The sequence below is a fragment of the Spea bombifrons genome, chromosome 2 (assembly GCF_027358695.1).
Source record: "Spea bombifrons isolate aSpeBom1 chromosome 2, aSpeBom1.2.pri, whole genome shotgun sequence".
Lineage (NCBI taxonomy): Eukaryota > Metazoa > Chordata > Amphibia > Anura > Pelobatidae > Spea > Spea bombifrons.
The window spans coordinates 57,139,172-57,157,173 of NC_071088.1; positions in this window are offsets into that span (position 1 = coordinate 57,139,172).

Here is an 18,002-nt window from a genome sequence, read left to right on the forward strand (position 1 = left end):
CTGGCAAGTAGGCATATGGTCTGGGTTTCTGTTAACCCTTTAATGGCCATGTCCCCCTAATGCCACAATGAGAGCTGGCAGCTTCCTTTCTGCATATCCGTGACACCGTTGTTGCATATATATCTCTAAATTATACATTCCCCACGACATTTCAAATGGCCCTACACTTCTCTTTTAGGGGTGTTGTTAGAGGCATGGCTAGGGAGTTGGGATTTACCGTAACTTACTTACACCTGGCATACATTCTGTAAAAAAAATAAAAAGGGACATCATAGGAGGAAATTGGTACAGAAGGATTTGAATTTTGTGTTTCCTAAAAAGGAAACACTTGGGATGTATGATTAGGCAATATTACCGGTATGTTGCCAAATAAAACACAAATAATGCACCAATATCCACCACTTTTGACAGTGTTGTGTTAGTTTCTAAAGTAACAAGCACTTTATCCTTTGCAGAGAGAGCTTTGACCTAGGAGTATTTTATCAACAGCTGTATGTCCAACAAAACAATGAACATTCCAGTATGACTCTTGGAAGTTATCCATCATGCTTAAACTAAGATTACTTCCTGCCATGTTATTTTCATTGTAAATTATTAATTACAGTGTGTTAAACATATGCCTAGACAAAAGACTACTGGGTAAGTGAGAGATTTAATAAAAAGCAACATATTCATGAGAACATAACAACTTTCAATAATAATTCGCTTGAGCATGTTATATTTTTACTAGACCTCAAGATTACAAGTATTTCTGTGACTTTACTGTCCCAATATTACAGGCAGTTACAGACCATTTGTGTGTATAATAAGTATTGCATGTGTTTTACCCATATAATTAATGGGCTGACAGTGCCTACTATTGTCTACTGTTTTCCCTTAGTTTTTTTAAATAATTTTTAAAACCTGTTTTTGTAATTTCAGTTCAGAACAGTCAGTCAATAAGTTAGTTAGTTAAGCTGAATTCTTGGTATTATGAATGAAAAATATAATTTAAAAGTAATATAATATTTAATATTAAATATCAATCATAGTATACTAGTGTAGATGACTACTACTTTCATTTGTTTTGCTCACCTCAGTCCATCAGTGAAGTGAACTTGTTAGCATAAGTGCTATGTGTTTTTTTGTTCAACAAGCAGTGTAGCTAACTGTTTTGCTGTTAAATTTTATTTTCTATTTTTTTTTTTTTTTTTAAGAAAGAATGACTGTTTGACGACAACTGTACTAAGCAAAGCTTTAAGGCAGGGCCGGACTGGGACTGAAAAGCAGCCCTGGAAAAATTTGGAGACCAGCCCCATATAGTTTATCTCACGGTGAAGCTCTTATACCCACACGCATCCCTTATACACACCCGCGTCACACTATGTGCCATTCTTTTTATCTCATTATTTGTATTAAAATGCCAGAAAGCAAAAGTGTCAAAACATTTACTACTGCGAACATTTTTAGATGAAAGAGTTCCATTTTATTCAGTGGAACAAAACACTGATCACATTATTCTTCACGATATTCTGGTAAGAAACTTTTATTTCTTTATTAATTCATGTAGACTATTTTTTTCCATATTTAATAAAAGCTATGATTGAGACATGTTTGGTTTTTATTTCCTTTCATTTGACAACCTACCCCCGAGCTATGCACCTCTGCCCCCAGGCTTGCCACTCTGCCCCCCTGATACGCCTTCTAACCCCCTATATGCCACTCCGCCTCCAGAAATGCCTTATACCCCCTATATGCCACTCTGTCCCATGATATGCCTTCTAACCTCCTATATGCCACTCTGCCATATAGGGGGTTAAAAGGCATATCATGGGACAGAGTGGCATATAGTGGGTATAAGGCATTCCTGGAGGCAGAGTGGCATGAAGGGGGTTAAAAGGCATATCATGGGACAGAGTGGCATATAGTGGGTATAAGGCATTCCTGGAGGCAGAGTGGCATGAAGGGGGTTAAAAGGCATATCATGGGGCACTCTGCCTCCAGAAAAGCCTTATGCCCCCCTATATGCCACTCTGCCTCCCTGATATGCTTTATACCCTCCTATATGCCACTCTGCCCCATAATATGCCTTTTAATCCCCTATATGCCACTCTGCCTCCAGAAATGCCTTTTACTCCCTATGTCACTCTGCCTCCAGAAATGCCTTATACCCCCCATATGCCACTCTGCCTCCCTGATATGCCTCAACCCTCCTATATGCCCCTCTGCCCCGTGATATGCCTTTTAACCCCCCTTTTGCCACTCCACCTCCAGATATGCCTTTTGACCCCCTATATGTCACTCTGCATCCAGAAATACCTTATACCCCTATATGCCACTCTGTCCCATGATATGCCTTCTAACCCCCTATATGCCACTCTGCCATATAGGGGGTTAAAAGGCATATCATGGGACAGAGTGGCATATAGGGGGGTATAAGGCATTTCTGGAGGCAGAGTGGCATAAAGGGGGTTAAAAGGCATATCATGGGGCACTCTGCCTACAGAAAAGGCTTATGACCCCTATATGCCACTCTGCCTCCCCAATATGCTTTATACCCTCCTATATGCCCCTCTGCCCCATGACATCCCTTTTAACTCCCTTTATGCCACTCTGCCTCCAGATATGCCGTTGACCCCTTATATGTCACTCTGCATCCAGAAATGCCTTTTACCCCTATATGCCACTCTGGCATATAGGGGGTTAAAAGGCATATCATGGGACAGAGTGGCATATAGGGGGTATTAGGCATTTCTGGAGGCAGAGTAGCATAAAGGGGGTTAAAAGGCATATCATGGGGCACTCTGCCTCCAGAAAAGCCTTATACCTCCCTATATGCCACTCTGCCTCCCTGATATGCCTCAACCCTCCTATATGCCACTCTGTCCCATGATATGCCTTCTAACCCCTATATGCCACTCTGCCATATAGGAGGTTAAAAGGCATATCATGGGACATTTTTGTTTACTTTATATGGCAAGCCGATCCAGCTTGCCATATTAAATAAAAAATAATATATGCCACTCTGTCCCATGATATGCCTTCTAACCCCCTATTTGCCACTCTGCCATATAGGGGGTTAAAAGGCATATCATGGGACAGAGTGGCATATAGGGGGTATAAGGCATTTCTGGAGGCAGAGTGGCATGAAGGGGGTTAAAAGGCATATCATGGGGCACTCTGCCTCCAGAAAAGCCTTATGCCCCCTATATGCCACTCTGCCTCCCCGATATGCTTTATACCCTCCTATATGCTCCTCTGCCCCATGATATACCTTTTAACCCCCTTTATGCCACTCTGCCTCCAGATATGCCTTTTGACCCCCTATATGTCACTCTGCATCCAGAAATGCCTTATACCCCTATATGCAACTCTGGCATATAGGGGGTTAAAAGGCATATCATGGGACAGAGTGGCATATAGGGGGTATAAGGCATTTCTGGAGGCAGAGTGGCATATAGGGGGACACACTTACATACACACACACACACATGCCGATTTTTTTTGTTTTTAACAAATACAAAACACATTATACAGTACAAAAAATACATTATTTTACTCACCTTCTACTTCTCTTGACTTCCTGGTAGCTGCACACTGTTCTCCTCTATGCTGACAGCCAGGATGCCACTGACCCGACATCCGGTGCTGCAGCAGTCTGAGCGCGAGGGGGCGGAGCTTCCACCTCACGCTGTTCCCATCACTATGCAGCCATCAGACTGCAGGGAATGTAATCTAAACGGCCGGTGCGTGCTGATGCCCCCGGCCAGAGCTAATTTAACACTTTTTTTATTTATTTATATGGTAAGCTGGATCGGCTCGCCATATAAAGTAAAAAAAAAAGTATTAAAGCAGAGCCGGCCGGCGGCATCAGCACGCACCGGCCGTTTAGATTACATTCCCAGCAATCTGATGGCCGCATAGTGATGGGAGCAGCGTGAGGGGTGAAAGGTCAGTGCGAGGGGGCGGAGCTTTCACCCCTCACACTGCTCCCATCACTAGGCGGCCATCGCACACGGCTGATGGGTGCTGATGCCGGCCGGCTGGCCGGCCGCATCAGCACCCAGCGGCCGCTTTGATTAGATTTCGGGCAGCCTGGGAAGCAATTGCCCCCCTGCCCAGCCCGCCCTTGGCACCGAGGGAGGCGTTGAATGCCATTTGCAGCCGCTCAGCGGCTGTCTTCAGGGTAAGTCTGCTGGCCCCCCAGCCCACGGACCTTCCGGCCCACCGGGAAATTTCCCGGTATCCCGGTGGGCCAGTCCGGCCCTGCTTTAAGGTAGCTGTAGTACTAGTAGTAAGAATAAATAATTTAGCAAATTTTCTTAGCAGAAGTAATACAACTATATCTGTCTGTTTCTGTATCTGATTTAAAATTAAAGTTGTTTAACCCCATAGTAGAATTATAATATATAATATATATAGATAATCTCACTTTAGCATAATGGGCTTGAGAGCGTCTGTCCTTGCCTAGGGGTAGACTTAGAATAGAAAGGAAATATAGCCTTAAAAAAGCTTTATCCTATTAGTAGAAAAAAGAGACTCATAGTTTTTGGGGTTTCCATTTTTTCCTTTTCTTTCTGTTTTTTTTTTTAATTCATATTTTTCTCAATTTCATTAATAACCTATTTCCCCAAGTCCCCTACTGTTAAAGACACAGAACATAAAATTTGAAATGGATCCTCATTTCGGGACTAAGAAAAGAAGGGTGGGACAGGCTCTGCCTACCACCACCACCACCATGCAGTTCTTCTACGATGTAGCCGTTGATCAGTCTAGTCAGAGAAGAAGGCCAAGCTCTCGGTTGTTATTTGGGGAATCATTGCTTGAATGATTTACGTCATCCAGTAAAGGAAATGCACCAATAGCAGGCACAAGAACCACCATAAAAGTTAAAGGGTCGCACAACTAGTGTTACTACTAGCCCAGTGAGTAAAAGTGCTTTTTGCCCCCAGCAGCATTTTCCTCTTCCACAAGCAGCATGTAAGGTGCCAAGCAGAGCACGTTTGGCCGTAGGTTTAGCAGCAAGACTGAGATGGTTTTCCCAATCCCAACCGATCTGGTTCTTTCTCACAGAGGCTTTTTGTAGATAATCCGCCTCCCAAGACCACCACCTCCACCACCACTAGTGGTGCTCCTGCAGTTCCCATCATTACCGCCACATCTTTCCCTCCTAGCACCACCTCTAGCAAGGCACCAGGTCCTTACAATATTTTTGTAAAGACAGTTAGAGAGAGGGCTACACGTAGGCTCTGTTCTTCGTGCTTGTACTACTAGTAGTAGTAGTCATGATATCAGTCTTGGCTCTGGCCTAGCAGGAATTCCAATTGATCTGTCTAATGAAGAACTTGACTATGCGCCAGAGGAAGTAGAGTTGAGAATAGAGGAGATGAGTGGTCAGGAATCATATTCCTCAGGGAGCTGTCTAGGAATGACTAGTGCACAATTTTCCTCTGAGCCTCCACCTTCTCCACTACTGCTACCATCATCACCACCAACCGCAAAACCTACCAAGGCTGGTAGAATTTTTAAATAATTAGCAGTCCTGCTACCATTTCTATGGCCAGTACTTCTGTTTGCACTGGCACAGTTACCAGTGCCACCACCAGAACTGTAACTGTGCCAATAAGAAGAACAACCAAACTTAGTAGCAGTGTAGAGAGCCTAGAGACAGAGAGTGAGATTAATGTGCCATCTCCCAGTGTTCGCAGCACTAGTCTCGCTGCTGCTCATCCACCCAGAGCAGTGGAAGCAGCACCTAAAAGGGCAGAGTCCAAGGCTCTCCGCACCCCAATTTGGGAGAAGAAGGGTGCTATGGAAAGTGCAAACATTGTGGGCAGCTAATCTGCAGAGGGAAAGTGTCTGGACATTTCACCAGTGTTGTGATGAAGCATCACCTCAGCACTAAACATAATGGTGGTGGCCGTGGTACTACAACAACAACTAGTACCATCTCCAGAGAGTGGAAAAACCCCAAGAGCTACTTCAGAGCCAATAGCAGCTACAGCTAGTGCTGGCAGTCAAAGACCAAGGCAGGTTGGAGCACTGCAGCATGTCCAGCCCACCCTGGAAGAATTCAGGGCAATCCACTCCAGGAGGTCAATGTCCAAGCAGCAGACCAATAAAATAACCTGATTTATTGGGCAGTTAATTGCTGTTGGAGGTGCATCCTTCTCAATGATTGAAGGGGAGCCTTCCAAACAATTGATGGCGGCTGTGGCTCCACAATACACAGTTAACTCATGTTCCACTTTCAGTAGGAATATTGTCCCCTCACTGTATCCCCTCACTGTCCTGTGTTTCAGCAGTGAAAGAGGAGTTTTCCAAGGCTGATGGTCAGTGTATACATTTCGCAACAGATTTGTAGAGTGCACCTAGCAGGCAGCATGCCTTTCTTTCCTTGACAGCAAGCAGCCGCAAGCAGCACAACACAGCTGAGTGGAGGAGCTGCGTTTTGGGAAGAGGCACTTGGGAGTATAGTTGGCCCCACTGACAGAGCTAGCAGCAGAAAGGAGAGTAGTGCTGGTGAAATGGTCAAACTTTACCTCTGTGAAGTTCCTTCTATGCTTAATTTTGACCCTCTTAGCTACTACGATGAAAAGAAGAGTGTGTGACCTGCACTATCATGGGTTGCGCAGCAGCTGCTATAATGTCGGCCAACCACTGTTCAAAGTGAGTGCGTGTTTTCTATGACTGGAGTCCACAGCGCTCATGCATGGATGGAGCAGATTGCCTTTCTTAAATTCATTCTGCCCAAGTTGGGGTACCCATCTCCTAGTTTAGAAAGTTAATTTTCCCCAATGGTAAAGGTAGTTTCTTCCCTTTGGCTGCATCTGTTTGCGGTGTGGCAACACCTGCTACCTGCGCTGGAGTAGCCAGCTTACATTAGGTCCTAGTGTTTCAGCTCTGAAAGTCGGCTCCCAAACGTCACGGACTGACAGTGTTTGGACACTTTGCCCTGGGGGTGAAATAGGTGAGCCAGTCGCCAATTGCCCACTCATTCACCTTTTCCATTTTCAATGCTGTCTTTTGCCTCCCAGTTCCCTTCCTGGCTAATTGTCATGCCCAAAATGTCCCTGATGGTAAAGGTATTTTCTCCTCCCTGGCTGCATCTGTTTGCGGTGCGGCAACGCCTCCTACCTCCGCCAGGGTAGCCAGTTTACGCTAGGGCCTAGTGTTTCAGCTCTGAAAGTCCAGTTCCAAACGTCATGGACTAGCAGTGTTTGGACGCTGTGCCCTGGGGGTGAAACAGGTGAGTGAGTCGCCAATTGCCCACTCATCCACCTTTTCCATTTTCAATGCTACTGGTGGTGCCATTGTCTTTTGCCTGCCAGTTCCCTTCCTGGCTAAATGTCATGCCCAAAATGTCCCTAATGGTAAAGCTAGTTTCTCCCCCCTGGCTGCGTCTGTTTGCTGTGTCCGCAAACCTCAATGAACTGAATCAGAAAAACTTTCTGGTAGATACAATCTTAAAATATACACTATGACTAAAAGCTTCTCCACACCAAAATCATAAAACCATGTGTTTATGGACCTTGCTTTGTGTGCAGGGGCACAGTCATGCTGGAACAGGAAAGTGTCTTCCCTAAACTGGTGCCATTAACTTGGAAGCAAGTCTAAAATACCTTTATATGCTGAAGCATTACCCTTAACCTACACTAAAACTAAGGGGCCTAGCCCAAACTCTGAAACGCAAACCTCGACCATGATCTCTCCTCCACCAAACTTTAAAAATAGGCACTATCATCCTATTAGGTAGCATTCTCCTGGCATTCCCCCAAACCCAGGTTCATCCATCAGACTTTCAAACAGTTAAGCATAATTCATTCCTTAAGGAACATGCTTAAGGAACATGCTTCCATTGCTCCAGAGTCCAGTGGTGGTGTGCTTTACACCTCTCCAGCCAACATTTGGCATTGAGTATAGCGATCTAGTACAGCTGCCCTGAAACACATTTCATGAACCTCCCAATGTTGCTTCTAGAGGCAGTTTGGAGTTATGGTACAGAGCAAAGGCAATTTCTACATGCTTCCCCCTAGGAGAGCGGTACTTCCACTTTCATAATGTGTAAAGTTACTGGGCTCATCAAGGAGTTTGGCTGATACAGCATATTTATTCATATTGTATTTTGATGACTCTTTACCTTCAATAACTTCTTTACCTTCAATAAATGAAATTATTTAAAAGCTGCAATTTGCGCTCGCTCACATTGTCTTTCTCTTAAATGTAGTTCTGAAACATTTAATATGACAAATAAGCAAAAAATAGAGGACTGAGCCAGCAATGTATTTGCAGAGTTCTTCAACTTGCAGCAAATTTATTGCAACTTCCTCCCAGGATAGTGAACACAGCTACCTGTAAAGCAGTCAACACTGAATATGTGTGCACTACCAGCACTCATTCTAGAATGGTAATCTTCTTTAGGGGTTTATTTACTAAAGAGGGGCTTTGCTTGAGAGTTTAACTTCCATCTTTGACTTCACTATGCATAATGAAACGTCAAGTCCAATGAGCTTCTTCTGCAAGAAAGATCTTATCTGGCCCTGTATAATGCATAAGTAAATTAGTGAGTAAATCTCCCATGTTGGCCATGCATTTTACAGGGCCAGCACAGTGCTTTGTGCAGGAGAAGCTCACTGGGAATGACTCTACATTGATTTTGTTATTCCTCTATCATAGGAGTATCAGGAATGTCAGCCCGTCTTTTAAAAATAACCAGAATGAGGAATCTGCACACTCCAAGGGAACCCAGGTGCTTAACTGTGCCAGGTAGGGCCAGCTCCCCAGTAAATCAAGAAGGTAAACAAAGGCTCCAGGCACTCAAGAGTCCCAGCGTCAGGCAGATTCATTGAGACAAAAAACAAAACAATGTTTTGACCTCACAACGAGGTCTTTTTCAAGTTAACCACACATTCAAAAGTGAGAGCTTAAGTAGCACATATCAATATACGGATAGCCAATCAAAAGACCAATCCAATATAGCGAAACCTGTAGCATAATTAACGATCATGCATTAACATAAGTAAATATTCAAAAGTGTACATCCCATAATAAATAAAGGAGATACTTGCAAATATAAAGAAATATATTAGATCCATATGCATTAAATGCCCAAAAGGAATATATATTGATAAAATACCAATAGAGCGTGTGCAATCAGTGTATGTAATAGGCACTTACAGAGATTTAACCAGTGCAGTTCCATATAATAAAAGTCAGTATTAATACTCCCAAAAAATAGTGTGAATTAGGTAAAACCAAACAACAAAAAAGTGCCGATTGAAATAGGATAATCAGCTGACATTTGTCAGCTCTAAAGCGTGGTGACGTTACGCACATGCGCGAGCACATTCTGAACCAAATCTCTGATAAAGCAGTGTAAGTCTAATCAAAAGATGCGCTAGCATTGCCAAATGCATATATCATCAGATCACCATCTGTTATCTTAAAAACCAGAAAAATAGTAAAAAGACAATATCTAATGTGAGTGAATAAATAGTTGTATGATACATACCGTGAATAAAACGAAATAAAACAAATAAACATCACTGGTTCTTATAATATAGATAAAGGACTTGAATATTTACAAAGACCAAGAATGGAAAGCTCATCATAAATTATGCAAATATACAGTGATATATCATAATGTGAAACAATTGAATAACTAGGTATAAAAACAACCAATTCTAAAAGAGGTAGTAAAGTGCATCGATAATAGAGGTCACTGAAAAAGTACTCTAGGTGCAACAAATTTAGTAATGAATTTTATTAAAAACAGTTAAAAAGAGAGAAGAGAGATTTTGCACAAAATACTTTAAAGTGATACAGTGCTATTAAAGTGTTGATGGAATCATGTGAAATATAAGCAGGGCCGGCCTTAGGGGCACCTGCCTGGGACTTAAATTAAAACATCGTTTTTTAAAAACTTTATTTAACATCCTTCATGTTAAATAAAGTAACAAAAAAAAAACAAAAAAAACACGATGCTGTAATTTAAGTCCCGGGCGGTTGCTCGTGAAGTTTTCAACAACCGCTCGGTGCCCCTCAATCTCGCGGTGCCGGCATTTCATGTTGAGCGCCGGAAGGGGGCGCCAGAGGAGTAGTCCGCACAGGGCGCCAGAACACTTAAGGCCGGCTCTGAATATAAGGGTCTAAAACTAGTGTAGGACAACATCAGCACTTGTAGAGCAAATAAAGAATAAATAAAGAAGTTGAATCGGAAATGTGACGGCCCCGGGTTAATCGGTACCGTCTGTAATAGTTATTGTTTGTGATACCTGCATTTCCCAGTATATGTTGTAATTATGTTGTGTGCTTTTGTTCCCCTTGTTTGCTACCCTGTCCAGGTGTAACATGTCCTGCCCCCTCCCCCTTACACAGACTACAGTAGAGACCCCCCACTGGGCTGAGTGGTAATACTCAGTCATATGCAAAGGAGGGCAGGATGTAATTCCCTTGTGTGTCTATTGGATGTAATGCCCTTGTGTGTCTATTGGATGTAATTCAATCCCTTGTACTGCTTAAATACCCCTGTGTTCCCAAATAAAGAGAGTTCCTGTTTTACCTCACTACGAGTCCTGTCTTGTTATTGAGGTAAGCCTCGGTGCTGCCCTTATTAGGGTGGTAGGGTGCTGTATTGCTATACTTCTGTATACTACAGTGCGGCCGAGTTTCCTGAAGAGCTGTGTTCTCGGCTATGATCCCGTATTGTCCTTTTCAGGACGATAGCCACCCTGTGTAGCTCAGTTTTGGCTAGCCACAGACAGTGAAGGGGTTAATCTCTGGTGCCATGGGGCGAAGGAAGCAACGTTTAGCGGGAGTACCCAGTCGGGGTACAGGTCGGTCCCGTCACAGGAAAGAAAAAAGAATAAAAATTAATCATAAAAATATGAAAAATAAAAAAATCAACATATAATTTAAAATAAAATCAAATAAGAGGCATCAAGTCAAATTCATAATTAAGACCCCCTAGGAAAGATGGTATCCAATTCTTTAATCCAAAACATCTCCCTATATGATCATTTTTTTACCCTATCTCCCCTTCTGATGGATTCTGGCACCATATCAATAATTTGACATTTTAATTGTGATATGTTATGTCTCTTCTCTTTAAAATGTGCACAAATGGGGAGATCAGTAAGTCCAGTGCATATAGTGGATTTATGTTTTGAAAATCTGTCTTTAAAACGCTGTGTAGTTTGTCCAACGTATACTAAGCCACAAGGACATTGTAAAATGTATACCACAAAAGTAGAATTACAAGGAACATCATGATATTTAATTGTATATTTTTTACCATCATGAGGGTGAAAAAAGTGCTTTCCAGGCATCATTGAATGGCAAGAGACACAATTGTAGCAGGGTACATTATCTTTGTGTATTTGTGTGTCTATATGGATTTGGTAATAGAGATGTCAGCCTTGCGTGATAAACTATTATCACGCAAGGACGGGCATCTTTTATATGCCATCATCGGGGGCTGACTAAATTCTGGGATATTCGGAAAACTCTCAGAGAGAATATGCCAATGTTTATAAATTACTTTTTTAATGGGCAAGATTGTTTACTAAAAGTAATAACAAATGTGAGTCTAGGTTGTGTAACAGTCCTTTGAAAAGGATTTAAAAGAGATTCTCTTTCCAAGTCATTCACTAATAATAATTGTGATTTTACAACTTCCTCTGGATAATCTCGTTCATAAAATCTTTGTGACATCTCCTGTGACTGATCATTGACCTGCCTTTCCTGAGAGACAATTCTCTTGAACCTAAGGAATTGACTTTTTGGAAGTGATTTGAGTATATGCACTTGGCAATGCTAGCGCATCTTTTGATCACACTCGCACTGCGTTATCAGAGATTATGTTCTTGCGCATGCGCAGAATGTGCTTGCACATGCGCGGAACATCACTACGCTGATGTCAAATGTCAGCTGATTATCCTATTTCAATCGGCACTTTTTTTTTTTGCCGATCTGGTTATTTGGTTTTACCTAATTCACACTATTTTTTTTGGAGTATTAACACTGACTGTTATTATATGGAACTGCACTGGTTAAATCTCTGTAAGTGCCTATTACATACACTGATTGCACATACTCTATTGGTATTTTATCAATATATATTCCCTTTGGGCATTTAATGCATATGGATCTTAATATATTTCTTTATATTTGTCACTGGCTTTTTTTTTTTAAGTATATTTATTTTATTTTATATCAGGAAGACAAAACAAGATTTCCAGAGCAGCTGTGACCAGAGACATAACATGGCTGGTAAGACTTAGATACCGTATTTGCTCGATTATAAGACGACCCCTCAAAATATGAATATTAATTTATGAAAAAAAGAAAAAGCCTGAATATAAGACGACCCTATAGGACCCTAAGCACCGGGGATTTAGAAGTACCGGTAAGTGGGGGGGAGACAGGAGGATCCAGGTCCCCTGCATCGCTGTGGGGGATCTAGATCTTAGTCTCATAGTCAGACCTAGTTGAGGTCTGATTATAAGACGACCCCGATTATAAGACGATGGGTATTTTTCAGAGCATTTGCTCTGGAAAAAACCTTGTCTTATAATCGAGCAAATACATCAATTTGGATGACAGGAAAAGTAAACAACCGCATGACAAGTATTTAAAAGATACAAAGCTCACACTGTGACAATCGTGGAGCGGAGAAATATGAGAAACATAAACAGCGATTGTATAATACAAGACAGGCATGAGGAAGCCAATACAATGCATTTCGCATCTAATACTGCCACAGAGCACAACATAAGCAATGGAAATCCGCAGTTGAAGAAAGGCCAGAGAGGCACAGATAGAAAGAGGGAAAGAGAGGTAGAGAGGGAAAGGGGAGGAGGGAGAAAAGGGGAGTGACGACTCTCATAACCAGGAGATAGCGGCGTGAGGTGGTGCGACTTTTTCCAGCCAAGGATCCCATGTGAGGTAGAATAGGTGCGACGTGTCATGTAAATATGCTGTGATTTTTTCTAACTTGAGCATGTCCCAAATTTTAGCGTCAATAAAAGGGATGGCAGGGGCGCCCGCCTTCCAAATCTTGGCAATAGCTAGACGGACTGCCGTACAAATTCGAAAAAATTAACCGGTGAGCCGGTTTGGTCAAAGTATCCAATGGGTAGTTTCTGCAAAGGAGGGCCATCCAGGGGTCGGGTTGCAGGCGTACACCAAGGGCTTCACTCAATTTGTCAAAGAAGTAAGACCAAAGAGACGCAACCTGAGGGCATGTCCACCACGTGTGTAGAGTGGTCCCCTCCTCAGCGCAACCCCTGAAGCAAAGAGGGGAGTGTGTCGGGAACATACGGTGGAGTCTGGAAGGTGTAAGGTGCCAATGCGAAAGTACTTTAAAGCAGTTCTCCTGAACCAGAGTGCATGCGGTAACCTTCCAGATGTTTTCATACATCTCCCCCAGTCAGAGGGCTCAAGCAACTGTCCTAGGTCTGTTTCCCAACGCTGTTCAAACAGGGGCGAAGACGGAAACTTGATCCCCATCATGTGATTGTATAGTTGAGAAATTGCACCTCGCGGTTTGTGGGGAAGTCGGCTTGCCTGTTCATTAAATGTCGGTACATGTTCTGTGTGGCGCTTCAGAAAGAGGCGGACGAAATGTGAAAGCTGATGAAACCAGAAAGTTTCTGCCGCAAGAAGCTCATAGCGAGATGTAAGCTGTTGAGAAGAGCATGGTTTATCATTCAGGAGCCAGGGCCCCTATCGTGACAATGCCTTTTATGATCCGTTAAGAAAAAGAACATCTGTTTTACCAAATAAGGCACCGGCCAGTGATTCTATAAAGACATAGTGCTTACTGCCTACCCCAAGGGATCCATACCATCAGCACGATGTTTTGAATTATTCAGTGCTGAAACACTGTTGATACAAATTTATGTTGCAGGACAATTGCTACAAAGTTTTTAGTTGGATACAATTTTTTATAGGTTTTTCTTATATGGGACTTTAGACTTATTAAGCCTGAACCGTGTACCAATATTGATTAGGAGTGTTATATTATTATATGTTTTATTATATATATATATTTTGGTATTTCTTTTTTTCTGGTCAATTAAGCAACTGAGTCTAGCCACAAGGGCCCTGTGGTTTTTTAGACTGACAGTTGTGATTTTATTAAAAGTGGTTTTTATACTGTCACATACATTTCTAGATTTTTCTTATTTCCCTAAACTGCCATTTCCAAATGTCATTGTGGTTTACTGAGGACTGATACAATTGTTTTAGCCTTTCGAAATCCACCACTGGAATGGGCGGACTTGACACCCGGCGAGGAAATCCCGATCCTGGAAGAGCGGTGTCAGCTGAGAACCTTGGCTGGTAAGTCAAAATCGATATCTTAGGTGGTACCACAGGAGAAGGGAATGCGAAAGAGTGGGGCTGGCAGAGATCATTGATTTGTCGAGGGAGGGGTGCCACATAAGTCTCTGGAGACTAGTGACATCTTTCCTTCAGATTGGCAGTGAGATAGAGCGGAACAAATAAAGAAGCCTGGGCAGTAGTGTCATCTTTACCGCATAAACTCTCCCCATAAAAGACAGAGCATAGGACGACCATGTCGTTAGGTCACGCTTCAGGCGCAAGAGGAGTTGTGGGTAGTTGGCCGCATACATCTGCAGATGGGAAGGGGTAATGTTAATGCCAAGAGAGCGAATAGAAAGCGGCTGCCATTTAAAGTCGAAATTGAGAGATAAAAGCTTCACCACTGGGGCGGGGAGAGTAACATTCAAAGCTTCACATTTATCTGAATTAACCTTATATCCGGACAGCTTCCCAAACCTCCCCAGCAGTTGGTACAGGTTAGGCAGAGATGTAAGGGGAGACGTCAAGGATAGCAAGACGTCGTCAGCAAATAAACTGAGTTTATAAACGTTGTGTCCTACTGACAGGCGCTTAATATCGGGATGTAGATGGACAGAGGTTCTATGGCCAAAGCAAATAGAAGGGGCGACACGAGTCCCACCTTGAATCGGGAAGGGTCTAGAGCGAAAGGTACCTATATCACCTACAGCAGATGGATGGGAGTAGAGGGCCTGCACACCTTTCAAAAAGGCTCCAGCAAAACCGAAGGCTTGCATAGCAGACCACAGGTACCCCCAGTCCACTCGGTCGAAGGCCTTCACAGCGTCCAAGCACAGGAGCATCAGTGGAGTCCCAGTCCTCTGACACGAGTGGAGCAGGTTCAGCGTCCGGCGGATATTATCTGGGGCCTGTTACAGGCTTCTTTTAACATCTGCAAGTATCTCCTTTATTTATTATGGGATGTACACATTTGAATATTTACTTATGTTAATGCATGATCATTAATTATGCTACATGTGTTGCTATATTGGATAGGTCTTTTGATTGGCTATCCGTATATTGATATGTGCTACTTAAGCTCTCACGCTTGAATGTGTGGTTAGCTTGAAAAACACCGCATTGTGAGTTCGAAACGTTTTTTTTTTTGTCTTTTTTAAATGGCTTGGCACCGCGTCTGAACAGATTCAATATCGGCTCAGCAATGGCTTCTCTGCAGTTGCACGTCATTGATTTTACGTTTCAGAATCATTACACTAAGCACCTCCCATAAAAGTGTCTGATACATCGTCACTCGAATGGGAGGAGCCGAGCGTGAGGACGCTGCCGGCGGGACTGAAACAAAATAAGCTGATACTTCAGCCATTGTCACACAATGTAACATTTCACCCTTCGCTGTCTGGAATTCTTTACACTCTGTGCTGCTCATTTTCTTTGCCAACCACTAGTGGCCGCCCTTGTCACTCTGCAGCACTCAGACCTGATTGACATGTCCAGCTGCATCTTATTTCCTGGATTACACAGCCTTATAAGCCTGCCCAGCCCTTCAGTCTGGGCCTTGACATTTATGTTCCTCGACTTCCTGTTCCTGTTCCTGTTTCCGTTCCTGTGTTGCGGCCAGCGCCCTCCATCCAGAGGGCTACCTGTTGCGTGCAGCCCATCCAGAGGGCTACCTGTTGCGTGCGGCACATCCAGAGGGCTACCTATCGCGTGAACCCCATCCAGGGTGCTACCAGTCGCGTGCGCCCCATCCAGAGGGCTACCTGTTGCGTGCACCCCATCCAGAGGGCTACCTGTCGCGTGCGCCCCATCCAGAGGGCTACCTGCCGCGTGCACCCCATCCAGAGGGCTACCTGCCGGGTGCGCCCCATCCAGAGGGTTACCTGCTGCGTGTGCCCCATCCAGAGGGCTACTATCCGCATGCGCCCCATCCAGAGGGCTACCTGCCGCGTGCACCCCATCCAGAGGGCTACTATCCGCGTGCGCCCCATCCAGAGGGCTACTATCCGCGTACAATCATTTATAACTGGAAACACTGGTAACAATAATGTATGCTAAATGCATTAAATATGGGGAAAAAATAGCTAATGTCATCTTTGTAAGCTTTGTAACAAAAACATTTTTATAAATATTTTAAAAAAAATGGGACCCCAGGTGAGCATTTTCTTGGGCCCCCTCCACGCTCCCTAGTTCCTGTTCCTGTTCCCGTTCCCGTTCCTGTTCCTGTGTTACGGCCAGCGCCCTCCATCCAGAGGGCTACCTGTTGCGTGCGGCCCATCCAGAGGGCTACCTGTTGCGTGCGGCACATCCAGAGGGCTACCTGTCGTGTGCGCCCCATCCAGGGTGCTACCAGTCGCGTGCGCCCCATCCAGAGGGCTACCTGTTGCGTGCGCCCCATCCAGAGGACTACCAAATAGCTAATGTCATCTTTGTAAGCTTTGTAACAAAAACATTTTCATAAATATTTAAAAAAAAATGGGACCCCAGGTGAGCATTTTCTTGGGCCCCCTCCACGCTCCCTAGCACGCAATCACTCTCTCCTCTCCCACACAAAAAAAGAATTACCACACTGACTGCAGATTAGGGGAAGACTGTGAGAGTCAGTGCAGTTTTCCCTCATTCTGACCCTACTGTGACTTTGCGAGATCCTCTCCACAGGTTGCACACCCCAAAGGCCAGCCCTAGCGTCTACACAGCCCATATAGAACCTGACCAGCACCCAGATTACATACATAGGACTTGCCATCTTTGTCCCCAAACAGCCCAGAGTGAGCCATATTTGTCTCAAAACTCTTGTGCCATCTTTGCCTTTCCCCAAATCACTTATACATCTATGATACACACAAACACTTATACAGTCACTCACTCATTTACTCTTTCATTCACACAATCAGTAATTCTCTTACTCATTCACTCATTCATCCATACAATTCAGCCACACATGAATTCATTCATTCTCTCATTCACACAATTAATCCACGCATGAATTAATTAATTATTTCACTCATTCCCACAATTCATCCACACAGGAATTCATTAATTATCTCACTCATTCACACAATTCATCCACACATTAATTATTCATTCACACAATTCATCACATTAATTATTCATTATCTTACTCATTCTCACTCTTTATTTCAATATTCTTAAAAACCCTTTCTCACTATCGACTTCTCCCCCCTTCTCACTATATTTCCCCTCTCTCCCTTTGTAGTTCACTTACCCTGCTGAAGACGTGTGGTGAAGCCTCTTTCTTGCTGCTCTGCTGCAGTGCTTGATGCTTCACTGCTGAGCGCTAGAATATGAAGTCATATTCTGGCGTTCAGCATCAAGTGCCGGCACCGTAACCAAGAAAGAGGCCTCGCACTCCCACCACCGTAGTTAAGGCGGCACAGAGGCCGGTGGTATCAGGGAACAGAAGGGTGCAGAGTGGTTTCATGTTTCAGCATGTACTGGCTGACTTGGCATGATAGGAGTGTGATTGCTAACAGCAATCACAGTCCCATCATGCCTAGGTTCCAGCACTTACACATCCAACCAGTAAATGCTGTAACCTAGGCATGATGGGACTGTGATTGCTGTTAGCAATCACACTCCTATCATGCCAAGTCAGCCAGTACATGCTGATACACGGTGGCTGTAAGTGATGTGCAGACCCCATACTGCTGGCAGCATCAATACACAATGGGGGCAGCTAG